The 16054-nt window shown below is 33.3% G+C and overlaps 1 long non-coding RNA gene across 3 annotated transcripts in view; it reads left to right on the plus strand.

Moving 5' to 3' along the window:
- Positions 1-16054, plus strand: part of LOC141577564 (uncharacterized) — a 541558-nt gene that overhangs the window by 107612 nt on the left and 417892 nt on the right. The gene's annotated exons all lie outside the window — the stretch shown is intronic.

Here is a 16054-nt window from a genome sequence, read left to right on the forward strand (position 1 = left end):
TGAGGAATGCTGTATTTGAACTTTTGAAAGTTCAGAAATAACAGGAGTAAAACCAGTGAATCACCAAGAAGTAGCAATTAATAAGGTCTATTGTGCAAAAAGATGGTTTGTGAACCAGGCGTGCTCGAAACAACATGCAGTGAGGCTCAGAGGTATATGATTATAAAGCAGCTTATGAGGAGGCATGACTGTTCTTTCACAGTGATTGGTTATAATATTAGGACTTTCTTAAATGATATGAAATTGGTTAGTAGTTATATCACTTCTAGAAAACAGTTTTAAGTTTTGCTTATGATTTCTAAATGCACAAACAGAAAGTGACCCAGGTCAAGTTAATCTTGCAAAAGAAGCTAAATTAAGCTTTGCTTCTATGACTAAAGTGGTTTTATCTGCTCCAGGAATTTTTTTTTTTAAGACTGGTCTCCATTTGTTTTTGATTTTAACATGCTACTGATGTCACAGGCATTGAGCAAGTTAAGAAACACCTCTAAGTATTTTAGAATGTATTTACCTTTAATAGTGGTGCTGGCATGATTTTTTCTTCTTTAGTTAGCATTTGAGAAATACAATGTTAAATATTTTTTCAATGAATTATGTATTACTTGACTTTTAAGTCTTTTTTTGAGATATAATCCACATACCGTACAATTCATACATTTGAAGCTTGAAATTCAATTTTTTTTAGTATATTCATAGGTATGTGCAACTACCTACATACAGTCAATTAGAAAACATTTTCATCTCCTCAAAAAGAAATGCCGTACCTTGTGACTAGCCTTTTATCCCTTCAACTTCTACATCCATCCCTAAACAATTACCTGTCTTTCAATATCTATACATTTTTCTGTTTTAGTCATTTTATGTGAATGCAATCATATAAAAGGTGGTATTTTTTGACTTAACTACTTTAACTTACCACATGTTCTCAAGATACATCTTGAATGTATCAGTACTTCACTGCTTTAATGTCTGAATATTCTGTTGTATGGGCATGCCATAAGTTGTTGATTCATTCTGCCATTGATGGATATATGAACTGTTTCCACTTTTTTGGTTATATGTAGAATACTATTATAAATATTCATGTACAAGTTTTTGTGTGGACAAAAGTATTCATTTCTCTTGGGTATATACATAGAAGTAGAATTAGTGGGTCATATGGAAACTCCACCTTTAATCATTAAAAAAACTACTAGAGAATTTTTCAAAGTGGCTGGAATATTGTACATTCCCACCAGCAGCAAATCAATATTCCAGTTTCTCTGTTTTCTCACCAGTGCTTATTGTTATTTTCCTATAAGACTCTAACCATCCTAATGGGTAGAAAGTAGTATCTCATTGTGTTCTGAGTTTGTACTTCCATGATGACTGAGGATGTCAGACATCTTTTCATGTGCTTACTGGCCATTTGTATTCTTCATGGAAGAAATATCTACTCATATCTTTTGCTCTTCTTTCAATTGGGTTGTTTGTGTTTTTATTATTGATTTGTAAAAGTTCTTTATATATTCTAAATACAAGTCCCTTATCAGATGTATGACTTGCAAATATGTTTCCTATTCTGTTTTTACTTTTCACTTTCTTGATTGTATCTTTGAAGCAGTTACTTTTTAATATTGATCCAATTTTTTGTTGTTACTGTCCATGTTTTTGTGTCATTTCTAAGAATCCTTTGCCAAATCTAAGGTAAAAGAGATTTGCCATTATGTTTTCTTTTAAGGGTTTTATAGCTTTAGCTTCTATGTTTAAGTCTGTGGTCAATTTTGACTTAATTTTTACCCCAGGTGTAAGGTAAGGGAACGATTTGATTTTTTGCAAGCAGCTATTTATCTGTCCCAACATCAGTTTTTGAAAAGAATCTTCTTTTCTCTTTGGATGGTCTTGGCATGTTGTAGAAAATTATTTGGCCATATGTTTGTTAGTGTTTTGGATTTTCAGTTCTATTTCATTGATTTTTATCTATGTTTCTATGACAGCACACTTTTTTGATTACCATTGCTTTGTAGTAAGCTTTGAAATGAGGAAGTGTGAAGTCATACACTGTGTTTTGTTTTTCAAGATTGTTTTGGATATTCTGGGTCCCTTATAATTTGACATGAATTTTAGAATCAGCTCATCCACTTCTATGATAAAGTCAGCTGACATTGTAATGAGGAATGTGTTAAACCTGTAGCTAAGTTTGGGAAGAATTGCCATTTTAACAAGGTTAAGTGTTTCAATCATGAGCACAGATTGGTTTCCCAGTTATTTATATGTGGCTTAATTTCTGTCAATATTTTGGACTTTTTCAAATTATAAAAGTTTTTACTTCCTTTGTTAAATGTGTACCTAGTGGGGTTTTTTTTTTTATGTTACTGTGAAAGGGATGTTTTTCTTAATTCCATTTTAAGAATATTCAATGCAAGTCTGTAGAAAGATTATACAAATGTATAGAAAAATTATGCGAGATGATTATTTTTGCCTGATTAAATATTTTGTATGAGGCAGACAGACAAAGTCATCAGTATTTTGGGTAATGTATACCTTTTCTTGAGAAAAAGAATGAAACCAGAGTGGACAAAATAAGACTTTAAAGCTGGACGAGATATTGGTTAAAAATATCTTTACAGAGAAATATGAATTTAATGATTAGAAGATGCTTTGTGAAATGCATTAAATATATTTTCTACTTATTTCTTTGCTCATTCATGCAAAGTATTTAAATATTGACTAGATGGCATAATTGTAATGGTCACCGGGAATACAGTTGTGAGCCAGTTTCCTGCCCTCATGTCCACACGTGTTTAATTTTCTTTATCATTTACTAGATTATAAACTGTGTGAGGTCAGTGATTGTCTTGTTCACTCTTGCATAATAAGCACAACTAAGAATGAATGCTGATGCATAGGAGCAGCATGTAACCGTGATAAGGAGCTTTGGGGAAGAATTTACCTTGAATCTGAAAACTTAAGAATAAGTGTGGTAGGCAAGATAATGGGTCCCTAAAGATGTCTCACCCTAATCCTGGGACTCTATGTTTGTGTCATCTTACATGGAAAAGGGAGTTTTCAGATACGATTAAGCAATTTGAAACTGAAAGTTTAGCCTGGACTATTGGGTGGGCCTAGCTCATTACAAAGGCTCTAAGAAGTAAAAGAGGGAAGCAGGTGATTCAGTGTCAGAATGAAGTGATGTGAAAAAGGCTGGAGCAGCCATTTCTGCTTTGATGATAGTGTGACAAGCTCAGGACTGCAGGCAGTCCCAGGAAGCTCCAAGGAGGCAGGGAAATGGATTCTGTCCTGCAGCCTTCAACAGCGGTGTAGCCCTGCCGACAGCATGAGTGTAACCCTACTAGACCCTTTTCAGACTTCTGCCATGCAGAGCCATAAATCAAAAAGTTTGTATCATTTAAACCACTAGGTTATAGACAATTTTTTTTTGCAGTAGAAATAGAAAAGCAATACAATAACTAAGGGACAAGAAGGTCTTGCACTGGTAGGGAAGTTGTCATATATCAAAGAATACAGAGAAAGAACATGCCATATTCCAGTTATAAAAGTAGTGAAAGACAGTTGGAGCATGTAATTTAAGTCAGGACAAGAAGTAAATTGAAAGCAGAAACTAGATTACAAAGAATATTGCAAATCTTGTAAGGAACTAAACATTTATTTAATGACAAGGAGAGCTTTTGAAAGCATTTAAAACAGGAGATAACTTGATCTGATTTTTGTTTGAGGAAGGTCATTCTGAATCCATTGTGGCTTCATAGTAGGCAGACTTAACATTGAACTGTTATCATTCAGTCCACAAGTGTTAATGACCAAAACTAGGATAGTTGCTCTTGTCATAAAGAGGATGAGAAAGATTAATGCAATAAGTGGGAGTTAGAATTAACTAAATGGTGATAGACAGAGAAGTCAATGTTGATATCATGATTTCCTCCTTGGGTAAATGGGTGGGCAGTAGAATTGTTGAATGGTGTATTAATGCTGAATGAGTAGGTTTAGGAGAACAGAAGTTCAGTGATGGAAATATCAATTAATAGATTATTCCCAGTTGAAAAATCAGTTGGCTTTATGGTTCTTAATAACAGATGAAGATTCAGGGTTGAATACATATAAGGTAATTGAAGTGGTGAAGAAAATGTTTGTATACTTTTCCCAAAAGACAGCAAAAAAGAGATGGATCTAGGACATTACGCTGGGAATGCTAACATTTAAGAGTTTTTTTTTTTTAAACATGAAACTTTAACCTGATTGTGTTACTTTTGCTCTGCTGCATTGCAGGCTGCAGAGTTGGAGAATGGAATATAAACCATGCTTCCATATTAATAGGTCAAATTGTTTACATACTTTGAAACTGTTTCCCTATTTTCCATTGGGTATAATAGTTTCAAATTTGAAGCTTGTGTAAGGAAAAAATAGGATATAGTATTGTAATGCCTAGCAAAATGACCGAGTTATAAAATGAATGAGAGATATAGTGACCATTTTGTTATGGTCACTAAACAGTGGCTGTTATTTGATCACTTATTAATAATTTCTAATATGATTTAATATATTTCATTGATACATTAAATGCAATTTTCTTGTTCTTAGATAATGAAATGGCAAAATCCTATGTAAAAAAAGTTTGACTCAATGGTTCCATAACACCTAATCTACAAACTATGGAAAAAGTATTCTATAAAAATAGAAACATGAGCAATAAATAACTCAACATCTATCCATTGTTAGAATAAATTAATATTTTATATTGGTTTTGGCTCAGGACATGTTCAAATGAATGCAATACTTGAGATTAAACAAAGCATTTTGAAATTTGTTATTAAAAACACTGTAATTGATGCAGGAGCTACAGAAAGCAAGCCTAACACGGCAGGATTCTTCCTCTGCTACTTGTGTTGGTGTGTGCTTGTTAAACGTGTAATTATCACACCTTCTCTAAAGGGTATTGGAGGTTACAAAGTGTAAATATATTAGCGTTTCTTCTCCCCAAATATCAAAGTTTCAAAACTCTCGTATAACCATTTACAAATGATTGTAGTCCAGGAGTCTGGTAACTCCCCGTTCCCTGAGTTACTGTTAAAATTTTTGTTAGACTGCAGTTCATAATTGAACTACTATGTATCCTTGTTTGTTTTCAGTTAAATTGTAAGACCTTTGGCTGTATCAGTTATGCTTTATAATTGTGTTATCTTTTAGAGTAGTAAGAACAATGCTAGGTACATAATTGATAGGTTTTGATTGATGAAGAAGTAAGCATAATCTCAGTTATTTTATTTGACCACTTATATAGATATATTGACCTATTTTTTCCTTTTCTCATTTGATATATTCAGTTTTGCAGTAGTTGTATGAAGCAGAGATTATAACAGCATTTAAAATCACCAGGAGTGTTTCACAAGAAAAGTAGCAAAAAAAAAACAAAACAAAACAAAAACAAAACCCTGTAAAAAACAGCATTGGAGTAAATGCATTAATAACCAAGCAAATTAAAGTCTATAAGAACTGATGAGTTGTATGGAACTAAAATTTATAGTGAATATACATATGCACACACACACATACACACACACACATCCTTCCACGCATGCTCTTAAACCTTCACACACACTTGAACACACATACATGTATTTTTTTTATCCTACTTGGCATCCAAGTGGAGACAAAGAATTGAAACGTTGATCAGCATTTATACATATATATATGTATATATATACATTTTTTCTTAAATTGGTTGCTATACAAGTTGGCAATTAACATTTGTTCCCATAGACTCTTTCAAACTATAGAATATCTTCAGATCTAGAATTGTTAGTTAAGAAATAATTTTTATGAGGCCCAGAAAAATATTCCTTGCAGTAAATTCAGGAGTATAAATAGTGCTTTCTATTACTGTAATTTTTTTAATTAAAAATGCATACTGTATTCATCAGCCCAGGCTGCTATAACAAAATACTGCAGACCAGCTGTAAAATATGTCCAAAAGAAAAGGAAATACCAACACCTGGATGCAAAAACAGTCTACAAATATGCAAAGTAAATGAGCAATTCATAAAATAAATTGACAGAATAATATGTTGGGTAATAAAATACCAATACTTCTTGAGAACCAAAATATTTCTCAGGAAAATTTAAAAAGAAAAAGAAATCCTTAATTTTTCCCCCTAATGTGTGGAAATTAACAATTTAGCATGCTTTTAGCCCAGTGTGTCTCTGTTAGTAGTCAATTTTTCACTGAACATTTAAAAAAAAATCAAAGGAATTTCCAAGAGCTATTATGACTTCCGCTTAAAGATTAAAGTTGCTGTTTTCTATAAGGCTGGTTGTTGTCTGTAACTTCGTCATCTCATATTGAAATGAAGACATTTAATTCTTGTCTTCATGTTTGCAATGTGGTGTGTAAGGTATTAGAGCATACTATTATTAAATTGTAGTTTGCCCATCCACACTATTCTTGTCTCTTCACTTTTGCTGTCATTTCTTACCTTCCATCTTGGATTTATATGTATTTGTATTTTTCTCAAGATGAAAGGAAGTTTTCCTCAGCAGGTGTGCAGTATTATTTTTGTCATGTCACCAGTGTATTATAAAAATTGCTCACTTAATGAGGATTGACAGCACATACAGAGAATATGTTCTAGAAAATCAATTTCAAGGATCACTTTTCATTTATTATCTGATTGTAAAACAGTATAATGGTATTACGCATCCTGTCAGAATTCTGGTAAGCAATTCAAATATCTCAGTACAACTTTAAGCCTGTTCTTTACTCCTTAGTATGATGTTAAAAAGTAAAAATCGGCTGCTGTGAAAAGTGTCCAGTGTTCAAGCTTAAAGGTGAACTAGCATATTGCCAAGTGTATGGTATTCTTATGCCAGAAGTACCTGAAAGTATGTGCATTTCCAATACTATCACCTTTTAAAACCCCACACTTGGATAGATTTAAATTAACCACACTCTTGAATTGGGGCGCTGAATGAAAGGTGTGTCTCTGAATGAAAATACTTAAGTTTAAAACTAATCTTAACCTGGGCCAATGATGGGCAGTTTTCTGACTGCCTTCTCTCTGACTTGAGAGAAAAACTAGGACAATGGAATCCCTTGGTAGTGAAGCTTTCTCACGTAAGTTTTTACACTTTGTGGGATGTAGTTTTCTATAAACCTTTCTTATCCTTCAGTCTGTTCACACTAATAGTGTTTTTAAACTATATCTTTTAAAGACCACTCACATTTGTGGTTTTTAAAATTCTGCACTCTTTGCAAGAAGTGCCAGTATTTCAGGGTGTTGGATTAAAGAGCGATATTCTGTTGAAGGGGCTTCGAAAAATGTTATCATTAAATGATGTTAAACAATTTGAATCAAACTTCATAACCAAAATCTGAATTATGCTACTAGATGGAGTTTTGGGTTTTGGGTTGGAGTGTTTGATACATGCTATAGAATTTCAGAGAAAATTACTTTATATGCTTACTGTAAATATCTGCAGGTGTTCACCTGCATACTTCAGTGGCTTTCTCTGAGTTATTATTAGGATCTGTAATAAAATTTAATTTTAACTTGTACTTAAAAAAGTGTCCTATACTAGGGATTAGAATAACACTTGCAAATCAGTGCATTACATTAATCTCAGAAAGGTAACATTAAACAAGATTTGTGAAACAGTGCAGGAACCTGTCGAGTTTACAGAGAGGCAAGCTAAAGCTTATACTCTGGGATGACACTTGCCTTTAATTCATGGTTGTTTGAGTGACCACTGACCTCAGGATTGAAAAAGCAGTTTCATCTGGTCAGTCACAGTTATCAGCAGCTAACACATGGGCCGTATATGTGCTAGTTTTTTTTTTTAACTTTTTTTTGATTTATAATAATTTTACTATGTTGTGTCAAATTCCAGTGTAGAGCACAATTTTTCAGTTATACATGAACATATATGTTTTGTCATATTTTTTTCTTTGTGAGCTACTATAAGAACTTGTATATATTTCCCTGTGCTATACAGTATAATCTTGTTTATCTATTCTACATTTTGAAATCCCTATATATCCCTTCCCACCTCTCGCCCCCTTTGCCAGCCACAAATTTGTATTCTATGTCTATGAGTCTGTTTCTGTTTTGTATTTACGTTTTGTTGTTTGATTTAGAGTCTACAAATGAGAGATCTCATATGGTATTTTTCTTTCTCTCTCTGTCTTAGTTCACTTAGAATGACATTCTCCAGGAGCATCCATGTTGATGCAAATGGCGTTATGTTGTTGGTTTTTATGGCTGAATAGTATTCCATTGTATATACATACCACTTCTTTATCCAGTCATCTGTTGATGGATGTTTAGGCTGTTTCCATGTCTTGTCTATTGTAAATAGTGCTGCTATGAACATTTGGGGTGCAGGTGACATTTTGAAGTAGGGTTCCTTCTGGATATTTGCCCAGGAGTGGGATTCCTGGGTCATAGGTTAAGTCTATTCCTAGTCTTTTGAGGAATATCCATACTGTTTTCCACAGTGGCTGCACCAAACTGCATTCCCACCAGCAGTGTAGGAGGGTTCCCCTTTCTTCACAGCCTCTCCAGCATTTGTCATTTGTGGATTTTTGAATGATGGCCATTTTGACTGGTATGAGGTGATACCTCATTGTAGTTTTGGGTTTTTTTAATAATTATTTTATTTATTTATTTTTAACATTTTTAATTGATTTATAATCATTTTACAATGTTGTGTCAAATTCCAGTGTAGAGCACAATTTTTCAGTTATACACCTCATTGTAGTTTTGATTTGCATTTCTCTGATAATTAGTGATACTGAGCATTTTTTCATGCGCCTATTAATCATTTGTATGTCTTCCTTGGAGAATTGCTTGTTTAGGTCTTTTGCCCATTTTTGGATTGGGTTGCTTGTTTTTTTCTTATTAAGTCATATGAACTGCTTATATATTCTGGAGATCAAGCCTTTGTCAGTTTCATTTGCAAAAATTTTCTCCCATTCTGTAGGCTGTCTTTTTGTTTTACTTATGGTTTCCTTTGCTGTGCAGAAGCTTGTAAGTTTCATCAGGTCCCATTTGTTTATTCTTGCTTTTATTTCTATTGCTTGAGTAGACTGTTCTAGAACATTTTTGAGATGAATGTCAGATAATATTTTGCCTATATTTTCTTCTAGGGGGTTTATTGTTCTTGTCTTATGTTTAAGTCTTTGACCCATTTTGAGTTTATTTTTGTGTGTGGTGTAAGGGAGTGTTCATATGTGTGCAATTGACAGGAACCAGTAACTCATACTAGTTCCCTTTTCCCCTAGAAATTGATTAAACCACACTCTATAGCATAGAACTTCAGGAAAGTAGATGTCAGTAGAACTCTTAACATATCTAGGATTCTTACTGGATGGTCATATATCTGTGTGATTATGCAAAAAAAAAAGTCAATACTGGCTAAGATGACAGGCAAGAATACCTCCATGTATTAACAAACTCTCCTTAAATAGCAGAACATAAACAGGAAAGTGTAAGTGGAATTTAAGTTTAAAAGATGCTTTGTATAAGTCAGTCTAGTCCTGAAAATTTCATAGACCTATAAATCTTCAAAATTTTTGTGTTGAACTTAATCACTAATTTAAGGAGGCTTCTTAAATAATTGACTAAAGTAGGTGGAAACAGTCCCTTCCCCAAAGAGTGGATAGGCAATGGGATCCATTGAAATGGAAACTTACTTGGAAATCAACATCCTAGTGAAATGAGAAACAAATTCATACATGTTCTCCATTTTAATAAAACCCTTATTTTTATACTTATTTCATACAGTTAATGCTTAAGTAGCAATTCTAGGATTGTTTGTAGGGCAGGTTAACAATTCAGGTGTCTATTGTGTTTTCTTCACAGTTAGAAAACAGAGTCTGGAAAGAAAGTTAAAAGCTAGCTAATCTGTTTCCTATCAAGAGAGGGCAAAAGGGATTATAACAACCTGTGGCAAGTGCCTACCAGTTCATCTCTGCTTGAAGTGACCTATCTTATGAATTTGCTGAGTTCCTCTCTCTCAGAGAGAAGGTTACTGATAACTTGAAGAATGTCGAGTTTGTACCATGCCTAGAGTAGACTGAAGTAACATATCAGTTGATACATTGTAATGCAAATGAAAGACACATGAATTCTGGGCCAACATTTATCTGGGCATTCCTCCTCTAGTCAGTTCTTAATTGTTCTGTTTTCTATAATCTGAGGTACAGATTCAGTTCAATCTATTATCTTTGGCCAAGAATTTGTCAAAAAGCCAAAATGTCACATTAAATATCACTCAACCTTTAAAAGAACAAAATGAAAAATTGTAAGTATGTATTTTAAAACCATGGAAATCTTCCTATACTTTTCTTAGTCTACTTTCCTGTCTTGTTTTGGGAAAGATATTCCAAAATATTGATTTAGCAAAATAAAAAAAATACTTATTTATTGATGCATAATTAGTATCTTCAGGAAAATAATATAGTGGATCATGTAACTTGGGACATTTATATTCAAACCATGAATTTCTGGGCATTTCTCATGTATAGTTTCAAGAAGAACATCAATTCCTGAAATTTATTTCCTTCCTGTAAATTGCCTCCTTAGGATGCAAGCAAATGAAAACGCTGCTTCATTTTGAAGAGAGTGACTTTAAAATGCTCTAGGTAGGATGCAAATAAGGATTTATTTAGAATGAATATCAAGAATATACATATTAAAAGTACATAATTTTTTACAACTTTGACTTTAAAAACCGCATGAAAAAATAGACATCAGAGCTGAAACTTCAGATGAAAATAATTACTGTTGAAGCATCTCAATTTCAATGTATGTATGAATAGCATGGTTAAAAGATTTGAAGTTATGACTAAAGTATACAAAAGCAACCACTGCCAATATGATTGTATGCATCATATTTTAATAACAGAATGAATAAATATCCATTTCAAAACTGGTTTAAAGTTCTCTGGCGGACATCCCTTAAAAAAGCGTTTCTCAAAATTTCAACCAAAATTCTTTTGAAAACAAATGAAAACATATCAGGAGTGAATGTCAAATTATTGCTGGAATTAGATAGAAATTTTCATTAATTAGAAGATGTGGTGTCTACATAGTGTCTACCAAGTTATTCCACTTACAAAAATGCACATCTGAAATAAGTAGAAAGAAATAAGATTCTAGTTTATTGTCAATTATTTGGTCAATTCTATGCAAAATTTTTGAGAAGCTAGATTAATGGACAATTTTATAAGAAATTAATTATATGAAATGATTTCATGGTGCTAGAGGGATAATTAGATAAATAATTTTCAAAAAACTAAAAATGCAGCAAAGGCAACCCAACTAATACCATTAAATCCATTAAATTTTTAGAGCAGCATTAATAAATCTCCATTTCAGACTTTGGTTCAAAATGCTCTGGATAACAGCTCAACGTTCCCCAGATTTGCATAGTTTTGAATAGGAGAGATTATATTAAAACTTCTAAGAAGCATTGAATTCTAGTATTTTGGAAAGTTTTGTAGGTAAACATTGTAATTAAATTTTTCTAAATTTTTTTTTGAAATCAGAAAACAATAGTGCCTTCATAAACTTAACACAATGAGAGAATACTAACACCAATTTCATATTAATACTTATGTAAAAATTATTGCTAAAAATTCAGATTTAATATAAGAATGTAAACATGATTCAGTATTAGTAAATATATTAATACAGTTCTTCATACTAATAGGTCAGCAAAAATTTCATATAATGATTTCCTTGAAAATTTATTTGATAAAGTTCAAAAATCATTTAAAAGCCTTTAATTAAATAAAAATAATGGATCTATAAACATAATGTTAATTCATAATCCAGAATCATGCATAGTACAGTAACATAGGAATTACCATTAAACTCAGGAAGACTAATGAGGGTATGTGTTACTAATAGTCCTTGAGTATTCTACATAGAAGTCCAATCAATGCAATTAGAGGAAAGACAGAATATAGAGATTTTTCAATTGATACACAAAAATTAACTTTAAATATACTGACAATGAGTTAGAATAAAGAAATGAAAGAATAGACTCTTCGTAGCAGAAGATACAAATGGAAGCACTTTTTAAAATGTTTACACTGGGTATGTATGACCCAAGTTTAAAATTAAACACTTCTTATAAAAAAAATACAGTAGGTAAAGGGAATTAAGAGGCACAAACTTACAGTGATAAAACAAGTAAGTCGTGGGGATGTAATACAAAGAATAGAGAATATAGTCAGTAATAGTGTAATAACTTCAAATGCTGACAGGTAGTAACTTGACTTATCATGATCACATCAGTGTACATAGACATTGAATCACTGTGTTGTACACCAGAAACTAATAAAAATATATGTCAATTATCCATCAGTAATTTTAAAAAGACAATAGCTTTGGAAGTGAAAAACGTATGATGGCGACAAAATTTAAATACACATTAAATATTTCAGCAAGAAATCTGAAAGACTTCGATAGTTAACAATTTGTAAATCTATAGAAACTTTATTAAAAAAGCATAATAATGGACCTCCCTAAATAAATGGAATGGCATAACAAGTGTCTGGGAAAAGCACTCCTTATGGTAAAGATACTCATTCTCTCTAAATCAATCTGTAAACAAAATAAAAATTATAAAATCTTAAAACAAAAAAAAAAGTGAAACCTGGAAACCTGACTGTAAAATTTATCCCCCCTATCAAATACACACACATGATATAAAAGTAAGTCACTAAATAGAAAATTATTCATCTACTAACCGACAACTAGAACAACAGGGAAAAAAACTTTCTATAAAGAGAATTGATGAAGAGGGCTCATTATGTAATTCAATTTTACTACTAAACTAGTACAAATCTATTTAAAGTATAAACTCAAGGTTAAGTTTGCACCTAAGAGGATGTGGCACACTTCTGATTTGTGTACCTACTTTTATGTCATGTTGGGATGCCCTTGAGTTTACCTGTGTCTGCCAGCCTTGTCCAGGCTTCCTGCATCCAGGTTCTGAAGGGGTCCAGTTGTGGGGTGAGCTGGGAAACACCTGTCAGGAGGATGGATGGGTGTCTGAATGGCCCTTACCTAACTCCAGAATCTCTAGGACCTGTTTGGATCTCTGTTTCCTTTACAGGAATAGTGAAGCCCTAGCCATGTGAGCCTGGGTCAGGCAAGAGCTGCCAAGGCACCTGACAATGACTGGGGCAGCCAACTTTGCATCTTTCAGAGCCAGTGAGCAGGCCTAGAACCACAGACAGATCCAACTTAGTTGTGGCCACTCTGAAAGAATCACTTGGATCCAGCAGATACAAAAGGCTGTCCCCACAGAGGGGTATAAAATTCTATCCACCTATCCCCCTAAAGCATGCTTTTATTCCTATTTCCATGCAGGTCCTTAATGGGCCCTGGATGCAAAGCCCAGACACCCTGAGCTGGTCTGGCTTAGGAAAACAATATGGGAACTTCCTTGAATCCAGACAACCTGGCAGACTAACCCAGTCGAGCCTGGGGATGGATGGGGGTTCCAAGTCCATCAGTCCCAGCTCTGGCTGGTTGCTGCCGCTACTCCTAAATGGTTCCTTGCTAGGGTTCCTCCAGGGGTGTCCAGCTTGGTCTGCTTTGAAATGAGATGTTTCTGAAGGAATTCCTAGATCCAAAAGGCACTGAGGAAGACCCCACAGACCCTAGGTACAGACCCATTATTCTAAACTACCAGGACCCTCCCAGGCACTCTTCATGCCTGTTGATTTCTAGGGCTGGGTATAGTCAGTCTTGATTCTGGAAATGACACTAGTGTGGATCTTCATCTCTGGCTCTGGGATTTAAGACCTTTTCATTGCTGATACAGGTGGAAATCGACAACAGAGAGTTGCTGTTGGAGGTCAAGCAGGTAGTTAACTAGGTGACAGTGGCATTGGAATTGGTGTCAGAGATAGGTTCTGCCTCTGGGAGTCTATACTTAACATGATGTATAAAATATATATTCCACTGTAATTACTGGTGAAAAACAGTGATGTGCTAAAGTTCAAAGTATTAATTCTAAGACTTGACATTTAGTTAATGGAGACAGAATCATCATAAGACATTATTGAATCTAATTCATTTAAGATATTATATCTTTTCAGATAAATAATGGTGAAATTAAATTTGCTATTAAAATGTAGCTTGTTTTTAATATCAAATATAAAAGGTAATACAGGCTTATTATAGAGAAACTACAATACAAGGTTATGGTAGTGAGAGCAATTACCTTTCCTAATCCTTGGAGAGAAATTCATTTTTTGAGATTGTTTCTTATCTTAGTGTCTATTATTTATTTTGGATGATTTGGTATATATAAAATTGTTTCATTAGCCTGCAGCTTTTTAAAAATATCTATTTTAAAATAATATTAATTTTAAAAATACATGTTAATTTAAAAATTAAAAAAATAGAACATTAATAAAAAATAAAATCATGCACATATAAATTACTTAGGGTTTGTTTTTCCACATAAATTTTTAGATAGATAAGATGATTCAATGTGTAGTAACTTTTAAGCACAATGAACACAAATATATTTTCAGGTACTAGTAAGAAGGAAATAGGGACATACTTCTAACAGTGTTAAATATGTGTCTGGTGATTTACAAGTCTGCTAATTGTGTCAAAAACATACATAATTTAAGACTAGGTCATCAGAAATCCAGACCAATGAAAACAACTTTGTTGAAGTTTTATCTTGTTCTCTTCAGCAATGATGTTTTTGTAAAGGAGTACAAGTTACAGTGGTCTAGCCCCTAAACAGGGGATTCTAAAAGAAAGACACCCATTACCATGTGAAGCAGTCACCAAGTACGTTAGAGATTTCATTTACACCACACAACAAGGATATGTGTATTGGATCACACTTCTTGGGAAGGGAAAAGAAACAGAAGCAGATGAGAAAGAACAGACAGGGTCAAACATTCTTCTGGAAAAGCCTCTTGTGTTAGCAAAAACATCACCGCACATACTAGATCTAACCTTTACTCACAGGGATGTGACAATTTCTCCTACTTTCAGAAACACTTCTTGTGTAATTGGCATCCCTTTGCATGCATTTTATAATTAAACAGAACACACTTGAGAAGACCTTTTTAGTGTCTTCCTTTCTGGTTCCATAGGACACTTGGTTCTAGCTCTGCAAGAGATGTGAAATTGGCATTATTCCTCCAACAGTGAGTGAGCGTTTTACCAATAAAAAACCTGACTGTTCTGTTTCCAGATGTTATATATAATGTGATATATATGGAAAACTATATCCAAACTATATTATATATATGTATATAAAATCATATAGTATATAGTTTGATCATATATATATATCTCACATATATAGTTTGATCATATTTATATCATATATATTGTTTTACTAAACAACTGGGGAAGGCATGTGTACACTATTTTAGAATTCTGCATCTCAGACATACTGTACACACACATACCCCCCACACACTTGCATATCACTTCTATTTTTGTTGTATTTGTAATTTTCTAACATATATTTTATTCCCTGATTTATTATCTCTTAGAATTTATGGTCCATGAGGCAGAAATGTTCTGTTTGGTTGCTTCCTGCTGTATCCTCTGTTGCTTGGTTATGGCTGGCTCATAGGATGTATACAGTGAATATTGATTGAGTTAACAAATGAGGGACATATAATTCCCAGTTTATGAATGAGGAAACTGAAGCTGTTTAGTAACTTTTTCAGTGTCACAGAAGTAAGAGTAGAGCTAGACATTGAATCCAAGTCAATCTGAAGTTTCTGATTTACCCTTTAAACCAAGATTAGTGCCTGCAAATGTGAAATTTCCCTGGATTTCAACTCCCCATGGGCCTGAATTGAGTCTACAAATAGGAAGTGGGTATATGCACGAGCCACATCCAACAAAACATGAGTATTTCCTGCCGGTTCTACAGTGTCATTCATTGGTAATACAGTTTACTATTCAGTGTTTCAGAGGACCACTGCTCCCAAATTCCTCCAAAATCTTCTTTATATTTATCCATTTGAGATCATTAACAAGTCCTGTTTCTTACATCTATA

The sequence above is a fragment of the Camelus bactrianus genome, chromosome 4, assembly GCF_048773025.1.
Source record: "Camelus bactrianus isolate YW-2024 breed Bactrian camel chromosome 4, ASM4877302v1, whole genome shotgun sequence".
Taxonomy (NCBI): domain Eukaryota; kingdom Metazoa; phylum Chordata; class Mammalia; order Artiodactyla; family Camelidae; genus Camelus; species Camelus bactrianus.